This window comes from Gorilla gorilla, chromosome 7 (assembly GCF_029281585.2).
Source record: "Gorilla gorilla gorilla isolate KB3781 chromosome 7, NHGRI_mGorGor1-v2.1_pri, whole genome shotgun sequence".
In the NCBI taxonomy this organism is placed as follows: domain Eukaryota; kingdom Metazoa; phylum Chordata; class Mammalia; order Primates; family Hominidae; genus Gorilla; species Gorilla gorilla.
This window is the reverse complement of record NC_073231.2, coordinates 151,240,419-151,259,843: the sequence shown is the minus strand read 5'-3', so window position 1 is coordinate 151,259,843 and position 19,425 is coordinate 151,240,419. Positions and strand designations below refer to the sequence as shown.

The window sequence follows — 19,425 nt, the reverse complement described above, 5'->3', positions numbered from 1 at the left end:
TTTCACTGCTATATCCCAAGAACCTAAAATAAATCTGGCATGTGGTAAGTGTACAATAAATATTTGTTGAATTAATGAATGGAGAATAATGAATGCATGATGAATGGCTTCTCTGGGAGAAATACCTTGAAGGAGGGCAAGAGCAGAAAGAGGAATATCAGACGGGAGACTCTTCAAGTCGAGTGTTGATAGAATCTTGGACTAGGCTAGAGCCAACAGAAATGAAAATTAGTCATTTGGTTTGAGATACATTTTTGGAAGGAGGATGAACAGAATATGCAGGTGGACTGGAATATGGAAGAGAGGGGCTGTGGTAAATAGCCTCCAAAATGGCCCCAATGGTCCTTGCCTTTTGGCATTTGTGCCTTTTTGTGGTCCCCTCCCACACTGAACGATGCAGATCTGGGTAATCAGTATATATTGCAGAAGTGATTGTGTGTGACTTCCATGGTGAGGCCATAAATGACATGGACACTTCTGCCCTGCTCTCTTGGACAGCTTATTTTGGGAGAGGCCAGCCGCCATGTCATGAAGACACTCAAGAAGCCCTGTGAAGAGGAAGCAAGGCCTGCCAACAACAGCCAGCACCAACTTTCCAGCCAAGGGATTGAGCCATCTCACAGTGGATTCTCCAGCCTCCACGAAGCCTTCATATGACCAAACCAATACCAACATGTAACTGTGACCTCATGTGAGTCCCCAAGCCAGAATACCCATCTCCTGTCTCATAGAAATGATGAGAAATAATAAATATATGTGCTCACGCATATTACCATCTAATTTTCTACATTATATGTTTATTTCCCCACTGTATATAAGATCCAAGGACTGTTTTTTTTTTCACTGCTATATTCCAAGAACCTAGAACAAATCTGGCATATGGTAAGTATACAATAAATATCTGTTGAATTAATTAATGGGAAAAAATAAATGAATGATGAACGGCTGCTCTGGAAAAAATACCTTGAAGAGTGGCAGGAGTGGAAAGAGGAGGATCAGATGGGAGGCTAACAGCCAGCACCACCTTGCCAGCCAAGTGACTGAGCCATCTTGCAGTGGATCCTCCAGCCCCCATCAAGCCCCAACTAAGCCACTAAGTTTCATGGTAATTTCTTACACTGCAATAAATAACTAATACTGGACCAGTGAGAAAAGGAGTCAAGAATAATCTCAGCTTTCTACCTTTAATAACTTAATGGATAGTGGTGCTATTAATCAAGTCAGGAAAGAGAAAGGACAATAATTACACCTATAGTATTACCCAAAGTCATGATAAATTATTTTCCATATGCTTTTGCTAAAATTTATGTAGTCATTCAACTCATTTTATTGAGTATCTACCATGAAACCAGCAATATGGAAGAACCTTCTGATATAGAACTGAATATAATTTAGTCACTGCCCTCAAGTAATAAGTCTGGAGAATCAAGAATCTGAAAAATGTTTGTAGCTTTTGTTCAAAATTTTCTCTCAGCCATTTAAAGGGAAAATTATGAAGATTGTATAGTGGGGACAGACTGGGATAGCAGTCCACAAAAACTTAGGAAGCCCTTCCATAGCACAGAGTCAATGCTGAGGAACAGCTGCCCAGCCAGGGGCTACATTTTCCAACCCACCCTTGCATCTAGGTGTGGCCACATGGTGCATTTGGACAATGGGTGATAAACTAGTATGAGAATAAGAACAGAAGTAATGTGTGTTTCTTCTAGGCTGAGGATATCAGAAAACAGACATATCGTCTCTACACTGCTTATTTCTCTTTCTACAGATTCAGTACAGGTAATCATGTGGCTCTAGGCAATGCCAGAGTCACAAGAGGGAAGGAAACTGAGTCCCCATCCCATTTGGTAGACAAGAGTCTTTGCCCACCAGGGACATCCTCATTGGACTATTGTGTGAGTGAGAAATAACATTCTATTGTTTTTAAGGCAATAAAAATTGCCTACATTTCAGGTTTATTTATTACAACCACCCACATTTTCTTAAGCAGTAGCGAAAGAAACATAAATAATAGTTTAATGCCAAATCAAAAATGTCAAATGCAAAATTATTTTATGCTATTACAGTATAAAATTATGTCCACTTTGGGGCAAGGACTTATAAAAATGCAGAAATAAACATGTAAAGTTATTAAGTAGGAACGATTATAGATACATTTTTATCTTATTAAATTTCAGTTATTTTTGAAAAGGTAATATACATTCTGTTTAAGAAGGTTAAAGTGAGTAATTACACTTGAATAAAGTTTCAACCTGAAATACTTTAGTTATAATTGGAGAATTAACAGAAGATTAAATTCTAGATATCTGGAAATTTTACCTATGTGAGATCTGCTCATTAACCCATCAATACCAGAGAGAAGAGGTATTGCTGGACATGGTCCTATCAACTGGGGGATAAGTACTGGAGGAGATGTGAAAGAGAGGGTGATGGGGCTTCTGAGGTAAGACATGGAAAATTGTGAAGATATTTGTGTCCCTTATGGACACTCACCAAATGGTGACCTGGGCAGAGGAGGATTTTAATAATAGGATGACCAGTTCTGTGGATGTCAATGAGTGGCTTTCCCCCAGCCATTCCTGTCATTGTCCAATGGGCTCATGAGCCAAGTGGCTGTTATGGTTTAGATGTTTGTCTCCTCCAAATCTCATATTGAAAAGTAATCCTCAGTGTTAGCGGTGGGGCCCAGTGAGAGGTGTTTGGATCATGGGGGCGAGTCCCTCATGAATGGTTTAGCACCATGTCCTTGATGATAAGTGTGTTCTCGCTCTGAGTTTACATGAGATCTGTTGTTTAAAAGTATGTGGCACCTTCTCTTTTGTTCTCTTGCTCCCACTCTTGCTGTGTGATATGCCTGCTCCCACTTTGTCATCCGCCATGTGTAAAAGCTCCTGAGGCCTCACCAGAAGCCAAGGAGATGCCAGCACCAGGCTTGTACAGCCTTCAGAACCATGAGCTAAGGAAACTTCTTTTCTTTGTAAATTACCCAGCCTCAGGTATTTCTTTATAGCAATGCAAGAATGCTGTAATACCATGGCCGTGATGGCAGGGATGAAGGCTATGCATGGGCTCAACAACATGGACATTCACTCACCAAGGCTGACCTGGCTATGGGCACTGCAGAGTGCCTACTCTACCAGCAGCAGGGACCAACACTGAGTCTCCTTATGGTACCATTCCCCAAATGATCAGCCAGCTACCTGGTGGTAGATTGGTTAATTTGGGCCACTTCCATCACGGAAGATGCAGCACTTTGTACTTACTAGAATAGACACAAAGAAGAGGAGATATGAAGACAGATGCAAAGATAGGAGTGATGCAGCCACACCCGGGAAGCCAAGGAATGTATTCTGCTGCCAGAAGCTGGAAGAAGCAGGGAACAGATTCTCCCTAGAGCATCTGCAGAGTGTGGCCATGCCGATACCTTGATTTTGACTTTTGGCCTCCAGAACTGTGAGAGAATAAATTTCTGTGATTTTAAACCACCAAATATGTGGTAATTTGTTATGAGAGTCCTAGGAAATGAATACGAAGTTTGTATTAGCTTCACAAGGCTGCTATAACAAATTGCCATAAACTTGGTGGCTAAAAGCAATTAAAATTTATTCCCTTATAGCTCTGGAGGCCAGAAGTTCAAAATCAAGGTGTCAGTGGGGGTCTGCCTCATCGAAAGGATCTAGGGAAGGATCCTCCCTTGCCTCTTCCAGTTTCTGTTGCCTCCACATATTTCCGAGCTTGTGTTCACATCACTCCAGTCTCTGCCTCTGTTTTCACGTCTTCTTCTCTGCGTGTCTGTGTCTTCTCTTCTGTTCACCCTCTCTCTACCAATTAGCTCAGGATAAATGCCATCAGAAAAGGTATGGCTTTCAAGATCTAGTCATTGATAAAAAGAAATACAACTTTTGGAAGCCCTTTTGTATAAAGAAAAAGCACTCAACTTGAAGTTAAAAGGCATAGGTATGAGTCTTGACTCTATCCCCTGACATAGGATCAATCATTTAACTTCTCTGAGGCTTTGCCTCTTTATCTGAAAAGCCAAGAAAGAAGAGGGTTGTTAAAATCCACCGAAGATCAGATTCTATAAACAAAAACTCTTTGTTAAATTAACCATGACACAAATTATTCTATTGTCTTCCCCGAATCCCACAACCCCTCCAACATTTACAATTCATCTTTAGATAGCAGATTATCCCTTAAAGTACCATTTTACTCTCTGAAAAAGTCCTAGAAATACTACCCTCTGTCAATGCAGCAGACCGCTACCTTGCAAGGAAAAGATGGTCTACTTACATAATTATCCTCAGTTATGTTTACAGCATTGAAGCAGGCAATATCTGACTTTCATTCCTGAGTGAAATCCAGACCACAGCCCAGGGAGGACCAAGCCATGGCATTCTGTTGCTCCCCACTGAACGTCCCACACCATAGGGTCTGGCTTTGGCTGGAAGAAGGGCAACCTCACCCAGTCCTCCAGAAGGTGCACACACCCAAGTGGATGCTACTGCCATTAAGGGGCATTTCCTTCAACTCCCACGTGGAAAAGGGGGCAAAGTGGACCCTAGTCCACTGTCACTCACACACATGTACAGATCCCAGGGTCCACACAGATACAGATCCCAGGGTCCACATCTATCACATATATGAACATTATCACACAGACCCCTGCAGACACATCTGTGAGGCATATGCATTCCCAAACACGCAGACAGACTCATGATAAATTTGTTCCTACCCAGCCGTGACTTCTAAATGCTTGGAGAAACCAAGACATAGTAGAAAGGAGTGTGCAATTATCATTTCCCATGATGCCGTTACTTAAGAACTCTTTGTGTCCGTCCTTCTAATGGCACCAATGCCTCCCATCAAGCCTTAAACCTCACCTAAATTATGTCATTGGGCTTTTTCATCCATAAATGAGCATACCAGGTGCCAAGGGAATCAATATGCCCTTTCACATGCCTTAGACCAGTGTCCAAAGAAAGATAAAATGTTATTCTATAAAAGCTTTCTCCCAGCATTTCTATTCCTTTACATTTTGTGCCATATACAACTATGGTTTTTTAATGATCTTATTTCTGACAGCTGTTTTTCTTCAGAACATCAACAGCTTCTTTCCTAAATTAGTTTTAGTATGAGTTCCATTTCTAATTAGCTCAAATTAAAGTCCTAGAGAGCAGCGAGGTAATATTTAAACCCTCAGGCTAAAATTTCGGAGTAGGTGCAGAATGTTGACTCTAAATGAGTTTTTCCTGTGACATAACACGCATGAAAGCAGGATTTCTTTCATGTGTGAAATGTCTTAAATCAGACTTACCCTTTGTGATTCTCTTTTAGCTTTAAATGTCATTTAAGAAAAAAAAAGAAAAGAAAATTAAGCATGACATTCCCCAATATCCTCTGCTCACTGTGTTATAATCCCTATCACTCCCCAAGTGAATTGGAGAGAGTGAAGACACAATGAACAGAAACTTCCCTGATGCTTCACAGAGGAGGTGTTCTCCGGGACCACACAGCCTCCACCATGTCCATCTACGAAGGGCTGTGGCAAGCCATATACACAAAGATGCCTGTTTCCTGTCTTCTCAGTTAAAAACAAAAACAAAACACTGGAAGGAACCCCAAAGCCAAGCTGCCATGGGTTGCAGATTGCCAGCCCTTAAGTAGTGTTGTCCATGGGTAAACAGGTGACGGATAAGGGCAATTTCAAGAAATAACAAACTCGAGGCATGAATGTGGTTATCCAAACATCAAGGGACTCCTTCATTTGCATTTGGATAATTGTGCAGTTATACGATTTGTTACATGGAGACCAGATGGAAGTAAGAGAGCTCATCCTCAACTTCCTGTACCTCTGGAAGTCTTTACACACATGCTGGAGAGATAGATGAGAGTTCATTAGCATCAAACCACCATGGATTTCATAATCAATTCCTAATATCTGAATAAGTGCAGAAAAGTCACAGGCATCTAGAAGTGTGGCCCAAGTCCTGTTCTTCAATCGGCCCACCCATTTCTCAAGATTTCATTGAGAAGATCAAGAAATCTAATCTTCCTTGGATGCAAAATGGAGGTGGTGAAAATTGGAAGTATGTCCTTCCTGGTAATGAGGCAATTTCAGTACATAGGAAGTGCTCTGAAATCTTTAAGGTATACAGTCTGACTCACTAGAACAAGAAAGGGCCCCACTTGTTGCCATTTTATGAGGTGACCACCCCAGCTGGATAAGAGCTACAAGTGTCCATTGGGTCTACCTGGGTGTGGGTCAAGAAAGCAGAGTTAAGTGCCCTGAGGTAAGCTGAGATTTTGGTGTTCAATAGGAAAGAATGTAAGAATTGACTTTGCCACCTACTGCCTGGGTGACTTTGCGCAAGATCCCAAATCCCTGTGTATCTCGATTTTGTTATCTAAAAGATCACATGATGGAGGATGTAAGCAAGTAACACAGCCAAGACCCAGTTTACAGTGTCTAGTACCTAACAGACTCTTGACACGTTTCACTTGCCCTTGAGTCAATCTTTCCATGTCACTGAATATTCTTCCACAACACGATTTTAATGGATATAGTCATCCATTGTTTAAATGTACCATTATTGACCAATGTAAAAATGTTCTTTTACCTCAAATTTTTATATGTAAAACAAAAACATGTTTGAGGACTAAACCCACACTGTAGTATAAATTAAACTGGATGTAGGCCAGGCATGGTGAGTCACACCTGTAGTTCCAGCACTTTGGGAAACCAAGACAGGAGGATGGCTTGAAGCCAGGAGCTCAAGAGCAGCCTGGGCAACACAGCAAGACCTCATCTCTACAAAAAAATAAGAAAAATTAGCTGGCCATGGTGGTGTGCGCCTGTAGTCCCAGCTTCTTGGGAAGCTGAGGTGGGAGGATCCACTGAGCCCAGGAGTTTAAGGCTGCAGTGAGCTTGGATAACGACTGCACTCCAGCCTGGATGACAGAATAAGAACATGTCTCAAAAAAGAAAAAAGGAAAAAAAAACCTAAAAACTAAAAACTGGATGTAGTTTGCTAATAACTAAACAGCAAATTAATTGTAACATGCTTACATATCAATGATGTCTTTCTTCTTTAATCATAAACCTGCTCACTAAGAAGCTGCTGAAGTCCATGGTAGTGACAGGTACATGTCTGCATCCTTGTCCTGACCTGCATCTTCTTTGATTGTCCCCATCTGTGTCTCCGACTGGCACTGCCGAACCGGCTTGCTACCTGATCAATGTTGTACTGAACCGGACTGCTAACTGATCAATGTTGTTGAGCTCACTGCACAAAGCTGTTCTTACAAGGTAGATTTCTGCCTGGAATAGTCATACTTACACTGTTTATATTCCTTACTCCTGACCCATCCAACGCAGCACAAGTTCTATTTATTGCCATAGAAACATAGGTCATTTGGAAACACCTCCTTCATTTCTATGGAATGTTCAAACATTTCTGACATTTTGGACTCTGTTCTAGCCTCTTGTTAAATATATCCAGAAAAGAGATAAAGCTTTATAGGGGTGCTATATGCACACATATGCTATAGAATAAACTATCTAAATGCTTAAAAATACTTTCCATCTGGCACCGCACCTTAATAGGTAGACAGAAATTAAGTATGTGTATATCTATCTGTATAGATACGTATAAATATATATCCCCAAAACAAAAACTCATTCTCTTACTTATACATAGGTAGAATATAGGTGAATATACATATACATTTATAGGTAGAACAAAAAAACCCCTCAGCCTCTTTAGGGCCATGTGTTTTCTCTGAGTAATTGTCACAATTAATTAAAATACATGTGTATGCCTTTTTAGATAAATTCCATCAGACCAGTTTCTGTCTGGTTGGAAAATAATAACTGCCTATTTGCTAAGTGCCCCTGCCCCCATACTATGTTCCAGTGAACTAAAGACCTCTGGCAATCATAGATTTACAGCTCAGCAAGATTAAACAATTTATTGTTATTTATGACATCCAAGCTGGATCTTCTGTATTATATTCCACATTAGCATCTATCACTTTACATTTGGGAGATCCTGTCCAAAAAAAGATTATGCCTCCTAACCAAACATTCAGCAGGGCTGCAGGAACAGGCCCCCTGAACAAACATCCTGCCAAAGTACTTTAAAGCACCGTGAGCTCCCACAGCTGTGCATTTTCAGATGACTCAGCAGATTAGCGTGGAGTCTTTTAGCCTCTGCTTGGTCTGTTCCTTTCAGTAATCTCTCACATGGCCCAGTCCATTCGGTTTGAAAATCCTCATGAAATGAGCAGATTAAGATCTGGCTTCAGTAGAGGGCCATGGGGTGGGCATGGAGGGGAGAGGGTTTGCTCTTAACACAGCCTGAGCCTCAGAAAGGTTTCATATGGAAAAGCATGGCACTGACTCAGCTCATGCTTAACAGGAAATAATGCACAGACCACACCAAAAAAGCCCTTTATGTTGTGTGAAAGTCCATGCTGGAGCAGCTGCTGCCACCTCATGTACTGTGATAGAGTGTGCATGTGTGTGTTTGTGTGTGCATGAGTGTGAGTACGCACACAAATGTGTGCTGGGAGGGGGAGGAGCTCACACCTTCAACAGTCGCCACCTCAGCCTTAGCTAGCAGCATGGAGAAATGCCAAAAGTCAAGAGGAAGCTGCACCAAAGCAACTGTGATCACCACATCAGCAGGCGCTTTCTGGTTAGTAAAGCTACTGGGACAAAAAAACACACTATCTCATCCTTCTTTTATTTTAATCAGAGCAAAATATTTTTATAATAATTGTGTTACATGAATAAATAATTCATAATGCTGTAACCCATGATCACATTCAATCTTCCCAACAACCCTAGAAGATATGTAGACAAGTATTATTACTTTCCCTATTTTTATAAATGAGGAAATAAACCCCAGGAGGCTAGGCGACTTCCCCACGGTCATAGAAGTTGCAAACAGTAGTATCATGATTCAAATCCAAAGCTTCTCCTTTTGTCTTTATCATTTTAATTTTGAAGGTAATGCATATGCATGTATGATCTTTTAAATCCAGAGATGTATATGGAATAGATAGGAAAAGGGACTCTCCTTCCCCATTATACAGCCCCTCCACCCAAGCTATATCCACTGTTGACTAGAGTATGTCCTTTCAATCCTATTTTCTATGCCTACATTATATACAGAAAAGCAGGATTACGTTACACACAATATTCCAGTCATTGCTGTTTTTCACCAACAAGCTATCATTCACATCTTTTTCATACTATATATAAATTTAAATCCTTTATTTTAGTGGTGTATATTGTGCAGTTGTGTCATAAATTATGTACCTGTTCTCTGTTGAACATATAGATTTTTTCTGAGTTTTTCCTTAGCAAAATGCTGCAGTGAGTACCCTTGTACATAGATGTTTGTACATTTGTTCTAGAAAAATCTACAGTAAAGATTCTTAGATTAAGAGATTCCCAGGTTACTAGAAAACTACTCTATTAATTTAGATATATACTTCCAAATTGCCTGACCAAAAAGTTATGTCAATTTAACTTCTAAGAACAGTATACAAACATGACAATTTTCCATCACCTACACCAACTCTGGGTAATTTCATCTTTTTTACAAGTTGATGGATTGTTTTAATTTGTATTTCTCTGGTTATTAATAAGGTTGGCCACCTGTTCATGTGTTATTATTGATGATATTTGTATTGAATTGTTTGAATTTTCTTGATTTGGAAAACCTTTTTACAAGTCATAGACATTAAATATTTGTTGTAAAACTCTCCTTCCAGTATTTTGTATGTGTTTGGTCAAGTAGAATAAACTCTTGTCCTCTGATTTCAGATTCCTTTCTCTTTCCATTAGAAATCCCTAAATGTAAAACCACATATTGATAGCTAAAAACCAGGATGTTTACTAGAGAAAAAGAATACAAAGGCAATAATTAAATATTATATTTATACAAAATACCTACTAGTACAAACTTAAAAAGAGAAAGTAAAAGTCAAATGCTTCTACGACTTCAGACTAAGAAAAAGAACTTTTGAGGTTGAATGTTCCTGAAATTTTTCTTTTCATACAACTACGGACATGACTTCAAAAGTTGATGTTACTAAAAATGTAAGATATGAAAGATATTTGAAGACTCAGAGAAGTTGGATTTTCATTTTAACAAGTCACATATATATTCTAGATATCCTCTTATTTGTAACTAAGAGAGTCAAATCAGATGAAAGAATCTAAAAATTTCCCTTTGACTGTGTTAAGTAGAAGTAGTAGAGGCATATTGGCCAAATCTTGAGTGTTTGCAAATTGACTCTTAAGGCTATAGGCTGGCACAGGTCACTGAAGCCCTAGCTTTCTATCTTTAATTTTAAAATCCCCAAACAATTTATACTAATTTTTCTTGTCCATTATTTCCAAATAATCTTGTTTAAATGTTATTACAGTGCTTGCTCTTGTTACTGTTGTCTAACAGAAGGGTATCCGGGGCCTTAAAACTGAGAGGGTTAGGATTAATGATTCCAATACCTATGCTTGGACATCTCCAAAAGTGGGTTCCAACTTCTTGTCCTCAAGTCTGTACAGAAACTAGCAAACTTCCAGAGTTCACAAAAGGCTCAAAGAGAACAGATGTTTTATAGAAAATTCTTAGAGCAAGTTTCACGCATAATGTTGCTGACGTGTGTCTGCCTTTTCAATAAACATCACTATGCTTTATCACAAGATTTAATAAAGCAGCTTAGTTAAAAATGCCATCTGGGTCTCTGGACACATTAAACAAAGCTTAAAATAACCACCCCAGCAACTGGGAGGACCCAGCTGTTCTCATAATCTGTCCCACTCCTTTTACTTCCCCATAAAAAGAGTGAATGAAGACCACAGACTAAAAGCATCCAGAATGAACTGACACAAACAGGGAGATAGATGGAGCCAAGGGCTCCTGTAAGTTTGCTATTGCTCACATAATAGATTTGCTAATTCCACAACCTGGGGATGGTGATTCAGAAAGGGAAGCAGAAAGAGGGAAGAGAGAATCATAGAAGGGCTCATTCAAGTTTTCTAATGTATCACAAACCTGTCCTCCCTAATGTCTGGATCATAGCAGCCCATTCCATTCACCTATTCTGTAGTGAACTCCAGTAGAAAATACAAAGCCATCACCACCCAGTTCTTTCTCCCTTCTAGAGATGAGATATTAGCCACCCAATCCCAGATTCTCAGATCCATTCCAGGAAAGAAGCCCTAGGTATTGAAGCACAGCTTTCCCTCCCTCCCTTCTTTCTTCCACCCCAAGATTTGTTCCCCAGATAGTTCTAGAAAATGCAAAACCAAGTATATTCTCATTCTTTAGAGCAACCAGCTTTTCATGGCCAACTGGAATCAAATACAACCTGTACAAACATCTATCTGGAGGACACTCCCAAGGCTCCTACTGAGCCAGCCTTCTGCATACCACTGCATTTCAGCTTCCTAGTTCACAAGACACTGAGACATTCTTGAATTCTGCAAGGTGCACTGTGTGTTAATATCATTGCTGCTCATCATGTGGCCAATAAAGGGCATGACTAGTCAACAAATAAATTTTCTCTTGGCTAAAACTTGCAACAAAACTGTAAGCTGTTTACCAAGGGGCCCACTACAGGTTATATTCAATACATACAGTCAAATCATAATTATCTGAGATATATTCAGTTGACCATACACCTTTATATTTCAGTAAAAGGTCTTTACATTTCCCAGTGCTATCGATGTTACAAAGTGCTTTCATATGCAGTGCTTCATCTGATTTCCAGGATAATTAAATGATCCTGTCATACCTGATTTTTAGATGAGGAAACAAGTGGTTTCTGGGTGTTTCAAGAGGCTAACGCATCTGCCCTCCAACTTGTATGTGAAAACCAAAAACAAAATTCCAAGGCCCCTCAACCATCTGAATGGACTTTGACTCTTTTGGTCAACATATGGCAGAGCTAGGAAAAGAAGGTGAGTCTTCCAGCTGCTGATACAGGATTTTTTCTGCCATACTCCATTACCTCCAAGGCTAAAGTCAAAAGAGGGTGTGGTTATCACATGAAAAAATCTGATTTGGATTTCCCAAATGTGTATGTAGTATTTGGTGATTTACCTTAATTTAACCTACAGTTCTTTTGGGTTGTAACAGTCTGACTCCATTTTTGAAAACAAAACAAAATCGATTTTAAATGCTGAATTATAGATCTTTGCTGTCCAGTATGGTAGCTACTAACCACTTATGGTTATTTGCATTTCTATTTTAATTAATTAAAATTAAGTAAAATGCAAAATTCAGTTCTTCAGTTGCTCTAGCCACATTTCAAGTGTTACAGTAGTCACATATGGCTAGTGGCTGGGACAATGCAGATTATAGAACAGCTCCATCATCAAAGAAACTTCTATTGAACAGTGCTATTACATAATGTCATCTCCAGAGAAAGAAGACTTTAGAAAAAGTCAGAAACGGCCGGGCGCAGTGGCTCACATGTGTAATCCCAGCACTTTGGGAGGCCAAGGCAGGCAGATCCCTTGAGGTCAGGAGTTCAAGACCAGCCTGGCCGACATGGTGAAACCCCGTCTCTAGTAAAAATACAAAAAATTAGCTAGGCGTGGTGGTGCATGCCTGTAACCCCAGCTACTCAGGAGGCTGAGTTGGGAGAATCACTGGAACCCAGGAGGCAGAAGTTGTAGTGAGCCAAGATTGTGCCACTGCACTCTAGCCTGGGTGACAGAGCAAGACTCCATCTCAAAAAAAAAAAAAAAAGAGAAAGAAAAAGTCAGAAACATCTTGAGGCAGGCATAGTGCTGTCATCTGTCCAATATTGAAGATGATTTAAGAATAAGAAAGAAGAAAAGAACAAAGAAGAGAAAAAGAAGTTGCCTTAGGTGTACCCACCCAGAAAAGGACAAAGGCATTCTTGTAGTCATTGTGTTGTATTTTAGCTCTTAAACTTTTTAAGAGATTAGAATAATTTGACACATAGAAGATCTAAACCACTGAAGAGGCTCTGAAGCAGATAAAAGTAGAAAGAAAATAAAAAACTAATTAGTTACAAACTAAGCTTAACCACAATTCATTTAAACGATACTATTTACTCTTTACATGATTGGTTTTTCTTTTGCTTTATAGTATGACATAGTTTATATCTTTAAAGGGGAATTAAAATATTTCTGGGAATTTTTAAATGTAAGTTCACATAGCCACATAAAAACTACAGAAACAGATAAAACCTATCTTCTCATTTATTCCCTAATCCATTCAAATTAAATATAAAAATCCAAGCAGCCACAGTGATATTCAAAAAAGCAAAAGTGAGACAAAACAAAATTCATTTGTCACCTGTGGAGGTAGTTAACTCGCCTAATCTTCACTCCAAACACCAGTAATTTTTAAAAGACAGAAATAAACATATGTTCTGCCTTCCCGGAAGGAACTATGTTTCAGGGTAGCCAAATAACCCAGTTGTGAAGAAAATGGTCTGCTTATAGAAAAATGCCAGCTAAAACATGTTGATAGAATTAGAGAATTAGAAATTCACCATTTTGAAACCCCTAATGAAATAATCAACTCAAGCAAGGATCATTAATAAATGCTAAAACAATCAAGTAAATATTGATACAGAATATAACTGAATATACACATGGTACAAAGTTCACATCCCCACTTGGCTTGACCCAAGGGGGAATATAGCAGAGGAGATAGGCAGTGATCGCCCTAACCTTCCGATCATCTCACCATCACTAATGATGGGATGTGAATACACATTATTGCCTATGAAATAGTCTTTAAAAAAAGAAGTTGAACCTGAATCTAACTAAACCTTGCAATGGGCTGAACGTGTATGTCTTCCCAAAATTAATATGTTGACATCCTAACCCCAAAGGTGCTGGTATCAAAAGGTGGGGCCTTTAGGGGTCATTAGATCATAAGGACAGAGCCCTCACGATTGGAATTAGTGCCCTTATAAAAGAGGCCCCAGAGAGCTAGCTAGTCTCTCCCACTATGTGAGGGCCCAGCAAGAAGGCCAATCTATGAACCAGAAAGTTGGTCCTAACCAGATATCAAAACCGCATGCTCCTTGATCTTAAACTTGCTAGTCTCTAGAACTGTGAGAAATAAATTTCTGTTCTTTATAAGTCATCCAGTTTTTGGTATTTTGTTATACCAGGCCTAAAAGCCTTTAGAACTAACTTCCAGCTAACCAGGAAAAAACAGAGTGAAAAGTTAAATGACACCATAAAAAGCAACCAGAAAATTCCAGAAGGGGAAATATTCTACAGGACCACTGACTAGTTTTTCAACAAGCCAATTTCATTAAATAAATACATAAACAAAGAGTGAGGGTATTTTCCAGGTTAAAAAAGTCTTGAGCTAAATAATCAAATGCAATGTGTGTCCCTTGATTAGAAGAAACTAATTTGAACAAACCAGCCACAAAAGATATTTCAGGGAGACCAAGCTGGAAGGATCACTTGAGGCCAGGAGTTTGAGACCAGCCTGGGCAACGTAGTAAGACCTCCATCTCTACAAAAACAATAAATTAGCTGGGCATGGTGGTGTGCACCTATAGTCCTAGCTACTCAGGAAGCTGAGGCAGGAAGATCACTTGAGCCCAGGAGTTTGAGGCTGCAATGAGCTATGATTGTTTCACTGCACTTCAGGCTGTGTGAAAGAGCAAGACTTTGTCTCAAAAAATAAAAGGACATTTCATAATAATTGAGGAAATCTGAATGTGGACTGGGTAATAAAAGATATAAAAAAACTATTTTTTATTTTGTTTGAAAAGATGATTTTGTAACTATACAGGAAAATGTTCTTATTTTTTAGAAATCTGCACTAAAGAATTTAGGGGTAAAATATCATTTTCTTTAATATACTTTCAAACACAAGCAAAAAATAATCATGACACAAATATAGCAAAATGTTTACAATCTATATTCTATGTTTGCCTATGAGTGCCATTAATCTCATCTCTCTGCTTTTCTGAAAGTTTGAAAATTTCAAAGTTTTATAATAAATTTTTTTACATCCCATAATTTTATAATAAATTTTTTAAAGTTTGAAGCAAATCAACAACTATAGCTTCAAAAATATCCTGACCCACAATAAACATTGAACAGGGTATATTTCTCCCATTTCCTAAAAAAGTTGGCCCAGGAAGGAGTATGAGAGCTGCCATAGCTCTCCCAAGGCTCATTATTCTCCATCACTCCATGGGAAATCCCAAAATAAATTTTTAAAAAAGTTGTTTAAATTTATAATGTTTTTCATTCTATACTAATTTTATAATAAAATAATTTTATGTTTTTGATTTTATATTTTTAATTTATAAAAATTTTTATACATGTTTATGTTTGAAATGTCTATTTCAAACTTTATGAGATATTAAAATATAAGTAATATAGTTCATCATTTTAGAAATGCCATGCTTTTCTTCTCCAGCAATTACATAATCAAAGAGTAACTGTAGTTTTTCCTAGAACATTGCTTTGTAGGCTGGGCATGGTGGTTCATGACACTTTAGGAGGCCAAGGCAGGCAGATCTCTTGAGATCAGGAGTTTGAGACTAGACTGGGCAACACAGAGAAACCCTATGAGTAGTAAAAACACAAAAATCAGCTGTGCGTAGTGGCGTGTACCTATAGCCCCAGCTACTCAGGAGGCTGAGGTGGGAAGATCACCTGAATCTGGGGAGGTCAAGGCTACAGTGAGCCAAGACTGTGCCATTGCACTCCAGCCTGGGCAACAAAGTGAGACCCCGTCTCAAAAAAAAAAATGAAATTTAATTTAAAAAAAGAAAATTGCTTTGTAAAATTAACTTTTTCCATCAAAACCAAGATTTTTCAGATATAGAGAATGCAGCCCACTGGTCAGATTTGTCAGTTCAAAGAGAATAAATTCTAGTTTCCTATTTTTCTAGCCTGCTTATGATTATCCAATAGGATATCAAAAAAGACCAAAGCCTTTGGGATCCAAGTTCAGTATTCCTGAGTCTAACTCAGGATGCCAAATCAGGAGACAAGCACATTCTCATCAATTTTCAATCATTCAAGACCAATTTTGCTTATAATTATCCAGTTCTTTTAGACCGTCTTTCTCCTGAAGCCAGCCTTATGGCTGTTCACTTCACTTTAGCACAAGCCCCCAAGAAGGTGAACAAAATGAGGAAAAGATTGGTTAAAGTTGGCTGTTTGAAATTCTGAAACATGTCCACCATTCCCCTCACCCATGCCCACCCCTCTTAGAAGTAGTACTTTCAGATTATTTAAGAGTCGATGCTTCTATGTGGATTTTGTCATCTGTCCTTTATAACAGCTAGTAGGTTTAATTTGACTCTATTTTAAGCATATATTGACCTATGCTAATTATCTGTTAAAATAAATTCCACTCTTAGAGTTAATAAAGTGTGTTTGTCATGGAAGACCCATTGAAGTAAGAAGCTGAGGAGCCCTTATGGTAAAGTGGGACAAGAAATAATAAGACATAATAATTTTCCCATGCAAATCAACAACCGTAGCTTCAAAAATATCCTGACCCACAACAAGTATTGGACAGGCCATGTTTCTCTCACTCCCTAAAAAATTGGCTCGGGAAGGAGTATGAGAGCTCCCATAGCTCTCCCAAGGCTCATTATTCTCCATCACTCCACAGGAACAGCCTGTCAGAGAAGAGTGAAAGACCATTTGTCAACCTCTCTTCAACTCCCTGATTCTAGCCAAACTTCATCAATCCCAAGTGAGGAGCCAGAGAGAAACCAAACCCCATATATCCAGCATCATTGTCTACTGGAGTCAAAAATCACAACTCCACTACCCACCCCAACACCACTGGCCCTGTTTCTCCCAATTGCTTTTGATTGTGTTTTTTAAAAAATCCTCTTTCCCCATCCCTGCAACACCGAGAAGGAGGAATTATAGTAGATAAATATGAAGCACGGAGATCCTTTAAAAATGTTTTTAATAATAAATGAGAAAATGAAAAGGAGAGGGTTGGGAAGGAAGGAGGGAATTCAAATGCCAGGGAATTGTTCAGTTTCGCTTTTAAAGATGTTAACACTCATTTATACATCTGCAAGACACTCCCCTTAAAGAAAAGTTCTATGAGTGTGGGTCTGGTTGCATGAATAAGGATAAAATTACTTTTTTAGACGATGTTTCCCACATATAATTCGGAGACCCCTGAAATTAGGTATCCCTCTTGTAGATGTCCTTGAGATGCTGCTGGACCTGGGAAAGAGGAAACTGGGATATGGGTCTATGCCCAAAGGTGCTTCTAGTTATAGGACAGAGAGGAAAGGGGCAGAGGGAGAAAAACCCGAAGTCTGAGAATCTGGATTGCAGAAGACTACCGAGGTCGTGGGAGAAGGGAGAGAAAACAAGGATGAAAACCGAAAGGGGAAGAGGCATGAAATGTTGTCAAATGTCAAAAGGCATTTGGAGAGAAGTTGGGAATTGCATTAAGAAAACCACTGCAAATCTCATTTCAGACCATTTAGAGATATGCCCCCTGGGAACTGCGAGCTCAGGCTGTTTAGCATCAAGCAAATGGATCCACTCCATCCCTACCCTAATTAAATAAATCATTCAGTAATTCCACTGGGTTAAAGAACCAAAATATTAAAAACCTTCAGGGCCTACTCTTGCCAAATATGTCAGGGATCGTGTGTGTGTGTGTGTGTGTGTGTGTGTGTGTGTGTGTGTGTGTGTGTGTGTGTTCTGAGACACCACTACTGTTAAATAGGCAGAGCTAAGACTTAGGGGACTGGCAGATTATTGCAAAAAGGGCACGGGGCAGAGGGACTATGTTGTGAGCCTGCGAAAGAAGTTTGTGTGGGGACTGTGGGCAGTGAACGCGTTGGGAACAATATGGAAAACTGGGAGCTGCCTTGGAATCCACAGGGCCGGGTAAGAGAATGTCCGAAAGAAAAATGAGCAGGTGCGGGATGTGCGCAGAGTCGGAGAAGAGTCCGGGGCGCCCGGAGTGGCTCCAGGAACGACGGAAACCCCTCAAGGCTTTTGGGGGCGGTGGGTACTAATAGAACCCAGTGTCCGGGGTGCGCCGGGGAGGCTGCGAGCGCGGCGGGAGTGGGGCGCTGGAGGGTGAGGAAGCGGGAGCGAGGTAGCAAAGCCGGTGCTGGGCAGGGGCCTCCCAGCTGGGCCCGGAGGCAGCAGGGGGACAAGGGCTAGGAGAGGGCATGGCGGCGGCGCGGCGGGAAGCGAGGGGCATCCGGACACTCACCCCGTTGGCCGCGGCCATCTGCACCACGATCTCGATGGCCGTCCTGCTAAAGCACCTGCCGTCGCTGCCCACCACCATGGTGCAGCCCCGACGGTCGCGCAGGTCGATGGACGACAGCACGCTCTGGATAAAGTCGGGCAGGTAGCTGCGCTGGCCCTCGAAGAGGCCGGTGGGTCGCCGCAGACCCCCGCCGCCGGCCGGCCGCTGGTCCTCGTAGGGCGCGGTGGGCACTGTCAGCACCGGGATGGGGCTCCCCTCCATGGCGCCTCCTGGCCGGTCCTGCTGCGGCTCCCGGGGCCGGAGGGAATCTGCAGCCTGCCGGGGGCCTCCACCAGCCTGGCTGCGCGCCGGGACTCAGCCTCGCGCCCGGGCCCCCTCTCCGGCAGGTCGGCGCCCTGCGCCCTGCGCCCGCCCGCCTGGGGACCGCCCGCCCCTCCTCTCCGCGCAGCCGCTCGCTGACTCCCTCGGCAGAGATTGCTCCTGCCTTCCTGTAAAGTTTTCTCCCGCCCACCTTCTCCGCGGCCAGACCGCCCGAGGTGCCCTCAGTTTCTCCCCAAGTTGGACTCACTTTCGGGGTGTCCCAAAAGCCTGATTCCAGGGCCTGCTAGCCCGACCCCGGTGACGCCTCCACCCGCGCCTGGCCCCAGCCTTCACCCACGATCGCCGCCCTCCGGGGCTCACCCTCCGCCAGAAAACAGCCGGCGGGCGGCGAGACTTTGGGCAGAGTCCGGGTTCCTCTCCGGCGCCCGGCCCGTCTCCCTGTCTCCCTGGGAGTGCGCAGCCTACACGCACAAGTTTCTCTTTAGAACAAGGACGGGGAGGGATTTGGGAGGGGGCTGAAACCTTTTGCCATCAGCCAACAGCCTCAGCCAAAAACAACCCTGGAAAGGAGAGCTAAGAATGGTTATCTCCTGCCAGCGCTGAAATCGGAGGCTGGGCGCTGCGTGTGGGGTGTGTGTGTGTGTGTGTAGCCTCCCACCCCGACCATTTGTTGAAGGGAATCACCACTGTCAGACTTCAATCCAACAGGACCCACTCGAGCCATCCACACTTTCCCCAGCCTCCTCCAAAACAGCACACTTTCCGGTATGGACAATTCTTTTTTTTTTTTTTTCACTTGTTTGTTTGTTGTGGTGGTTGCAACAGCAGCGACACAGACGACACATATTTCCCTATTCTTCTC

At 41.3% G+C, this 19,425-nt stretch overlaps 1 pseudogene; it reads right to left on the bottom strand.

Annotated features, from left to right (window-relative positions):
* The window catches only part of LOC129524106 (phosphoglucomutase-like protein 5), a 35,842-nt pseudogene extending 16,963 nt beyond the window's left edge, over window positions 1-18,879 (bottom strand).
* Between the last annotated feature and the right edge of the window lie 546 nt (window positions 18,880-19,425).